This window comes from Ptychodera flava (genome assembly GCF_041260155.1).
Source record: "Ptychodera flava strain L36383 chromosome 3 unlocalized genomic scaffold, AS_Pfla_20210202 Scaffold_26__1_contigs__length_13983176_pilon, whole genome shotgun sequence".
NCBI classification, from domain to species: Eukaryota; Metazoa; Hemichordata; class Enteropneusta; family Ptychoderidae; genus Ptychodera; species Ptychodera flava.
This window is the reverse complement of record NW_027248280.1, coordinates 3,172,756-3,177,050: the sequence shown is the minus strand read 5'-3', so window position 1 is coordinate 3,177,050 and position 4,295 is coordinate 3,172,756. Positions and strand designations below refer to the sequence as shown.

Sequence of the window (4,295 nt, the reverse complement as noted above, 5' to 3'; positions counted from 1 at the left end):
GGTTAAATAATGAGTAAAATGTCTAGTTTGAAAGCACAGCAATTGATCTTTACTAGCCAAAATGAAAGATGTTTAGCGAGTTCAAAAAGATATGGAAAATCAATTCAAATAAATACATTATAACTTATACTCGGATACTCGATAACTATGAATTAATCTCCTGAAAATAGGCGGTTGTCTTCAGTCTCACTTAAAATATATAATGTCAAGGCCGACACCTGAAGATTAATATTTACAGCAAATGCGAATGGTAATGTCATAGTGCCAGCATCTTCAACCATCTTCTTACGCTTCGGTAGTGTAGCGTTTACTGGTATTCCATATCACAGTGCCACAAATGTTGTCAAGTGATTGCACAAACATAAAGTGGAATTCACGTTGGACTTTGACGATACCTGAAAAGGGGATTGACATACACTAATAAACCATCGGCACAAGTGAAATTAAAAAAAAATATTTAATTTGTTCAGTTTCACAAGAGTAATGGTTTTCAATATGAAAGACTATGTCAAAAAGAATTTTGCTGCGGCCATATTTATCATAGTGCAAAACATCCCTATGAACACATTAATGATATTCTGTCGGTGTTTTTGTTTTGTGTGCCATTAGAATTGGATTGCCTGTTCATGCACTTCAAAATATGCCAAAACAAGCAAGCGTATGTTCAAATTATAGTCTTTATGCTGTGTTTGGGTGATATTCACTAATGTGACAAGCTCGAGTAACGATTTCCCAGCAGACGGTTAAACAACTGCACTGGTAGGTTGATAGATGTCATTTATAAAGGTACTGGACCTCGAGGTGAAAAAGTGACTTCAAATAAAGAACAACACCTGATTGCACAGCACCAGGACATGGAATACGAACCTTGCAACCACTGCTTTGCCAAGAGTTGGTGTAATCAACAGAATAATAACATCTGTGTAAAGTGGTTGTCACGTGAAATTCGACTCCATGATCTGAAATCCAAACAGGAAACAAAGACAGAGTGACGAAAGATAATTATTTTCAGGTATTTTTTCAAATGGCCCAATTTGTAGCTAACGTGTTCACACACATGAGCTAATGTCGTAGCGATGTCTGTCTGTCCATGTTCGTGTGTTTGTGTGTGTGTGTGTTTGTATGTGTTTGAGTGTGTGTCTGTCTGTTTACACGATAACCAAGAATCGGCTGAACGGATTCAAGTCAGATTTGGTAGACAAGTACTGTATGCTAAGAAGTCATTGGATTTTGGTTAGTGTGGCTTGCATGTTAATGAAGTTATGAACTATTTTTTATATACAATTGTTTGCTATGGAGGCAGTAATGACAGTGTCCACATATATCAAGAAATACTGCACAAAATTTCATAGTCAAGAAATTTTTCACACATGATAATAAGTTGAACTTAATTTAATTTTATTGAATTTAATTAAATGAACTTGTAATTAGTGATAAAGCTCCAAAATTCCTACACCGAATTTGTCGATACATGGATATTGATCAGATAGTTTTCTAACTGTGCTGAGAAGCATTGGGCACTGTCAAGCAAATAAATACCTGATTTGCATATTAAATGCAGTTTTGTAATTAGTCATAGAACTCCGACATAACTGCACCAAAGTTGATGAAAACTGCTACAGATACTGATCCGGGAGACATCTGACTGTGTTGTGGAGCATTTAGTAGCTGATAAAGGATTCATTTGCATATATAATGAACTTTGTAATTAGTGATATAACTATGAAATTATTGCACCAAATTAGGTGAAACCTGCTACATATATCAATCTGATAAATATCTAATTGTCGGGTAAAGCACTGAACTGTGTCGAGTTAAAAAATAGCTCATTTGCATATTTAATGAAGATTTGTAATTAGTCATAAAACTCCGAAATAACTGCACTAAATAAATTTGATGAAATCTGCTGCAGATACTGATCCGAGAGATATCTTAATGTATTGTACAGCATTTAAAGATAGTGTAAAGTTATTTGAGAATTAATTTTTATGTATAATGAAGTTTGTATTTAGTAATACAACTCTGAAATTATTGCCCCAAATTTGGTGAAACAGATATTGATATTGATCTGAAACCATCAAGCTGTCGAGTAAAGCACTGAGCAGTGTCAATTGAGGGTTCATTTGAATATTAAATGAACTTTGTAATTAGTGATATAAATCCGGAATTACAGCATTAAAGTTGATGAAACGTGCTACATATGTCGATCTGCTAGATATATAATTGTCCGATTGTGCAGTGTCATGTTAATAAACAGCTCATTCGCATATGAAATGAAGTTTTGTAATTAGTGATGTAACTCCGAGAGTACTGTACGTATGTTAATGAAACCGGCTACATATAATGATCTGATAGATCTGGTGATTCCATTAAGCGTATTGTTAATTAATGAACCTGTTGTTAACCACGTGAGCACATTCAGTTCACATTGGTGGATATTGAAAATATGTCTATTGTAAAAGTGACTTTAACTTCGAAGAGTATTGCGGACATAATCAATCTTTGAATGTTCGTCAAAGAAAAAGGAGTAATGTTGTCATAGAATATAAAGATAGATAAAAGGATTCTGTATTATTTGAATATTTTGAGCTCCAGTGATAAGAATTAGATATTTGGAGCTTTATATGAACAATTCTTGAAACGTCGTATTTCTTCTTGTCAATAGAGTTCAGAATAGCAAGAGTAAACGTAACTATGATAAATACAATTTCGTCTTGCATGTGCCATATTTAAACGCAGACAATGGATGTATTCAAAATGTATTTTTATGCTTTGAAAACGGCAGTCTTTGTGCCTAAAATGAAAATATTCCCCAGAAGGGTACAAATGACCTACAGGGAACAAAGTACGCAGGGTTAAAAAAAATCAAATGTAGAAAGCTGGTCTTTATATTATCCATTCACATCAATGAGAGGCATTTAACATGAAGAACCAATTGATTAGCAACTTACTGTAAGTAAGGTCAAAGGTCACATAATAGATTCCTGCTTTAGTTATTTTATCTTCCGGGAGAAAGATGTTGGCAATGCTACCGTTAAGAATGACTTCGCTGGAAAACTTTAAACCTCCATCGCTGCTCAAATTTCCTGGCAACTCAGTCGAGACATACGCAGTGGTGTTCTCGTACACAGGGTCATTCGTTTCCAATATTATTTGAATGGCATGGAAGGCCTTGGATGCCTGAAAAGCCACAAGAGAGTGTATATTCACTCAAGCGCATACTGGCTGATGGTAGTCATAGAGAAACAACGTTAAACGTATCCCTATTATTCATATAAGTCAGTCATAAATCAACGAATAGGAGGTCGATATATTCGAATCGGCAAAAGGTCAAGCAGAATAATAAATGTATAATATATGAGGTACTTGGTATAGATCGTATGTCGTCTAGGAATAATTACTTGCAGATGATTACAAATATGCAAAACGCGAATACTCACCATGATCTCGAAAATGTAATGAGCAGCAGTGTCGATTCCTATGTACTGTCCCGTCGCAAATGTTTTATTGAACGATGTTTGTCGATTGCCGAGCCAAATGCCTATGTCTTGTGTGGTATCTTGTACTGAAAATAGTCATTTATGTACTTAATGTAAATTCCATGATCTTGCAAGGAGCGTCATAATATACGGTGCTACGGTTATATGTCGTGGACTTTGCATTTGTATTGGTTAGACTTTGTCAGTAGTATTATGCCGTTAAAATGCAATGTTTTCGAAGGCAAACTTGCATAATCGTGAAACACTGGCGAACGCCAGATGACACTGAAGCAGGTCGTCTTTAATTATTCACAAATTTAATATCTCATTAGATTTGAAATCGTCCTATTAATCTGTTTTGAATTTAAGACGTTTCAGGTAGCTTTGCAGAGCAGTATGTACTTATTGCAACTATATTATATTAATGTCCTATGATTATACAATGAAGTTATTGATGAGAAACGTGTAGCAGACCATGAGGAAATTAATATAGTAGACATATAAAGCCTTCTCCGGTTTCCTTTGAAATCAATAAAATGAAACTGTCAACCATTGGCAAACATGTACTTTGTAAAATTAGTGTATTGGATAATCCAGACGTACCTCTGATTTCTTCACCATATTCATTCTTAAACACCAAGGTCAATATATCTGTTGTAAATTGATCTGTCATGTTTACTACTTGATGAACATCAGCCTTCAAGCGAAATATCTAGGGTAGGAAATATATATTCCTATAAGGAATAATCTACAATTGATTAATTATGGCAATAACACGATTTGAACTAATTTGGGATAATTGGTTGGTGAGTCATG

The 4,295-nt window shown here is 34.6% G+C and overlaps 1 long non-coding RNA gene across 1 annotated transcript; it reads right to left on the bottom strand.

Moving 5' to 3' along the window:
- Positions 1–304: 304 nt before the first annotated feature.
- Positions 305–3,034, bottom strand: LOC139126060 (uncharacterized). The gene is made up of 3 exons (XR_011550448.1): positions 2,952–3,034; positions 868–959; positions 305–395 (listed from the first exon to the last, which is right to left on the bottom strand). It is a non-coding gene; the product is annotated as an uncharacterized lncRNA (long non-coding RNA).
- Between the last annotated feature and the right edge of the window lie 1,261 nt (positions 3,035–4,295).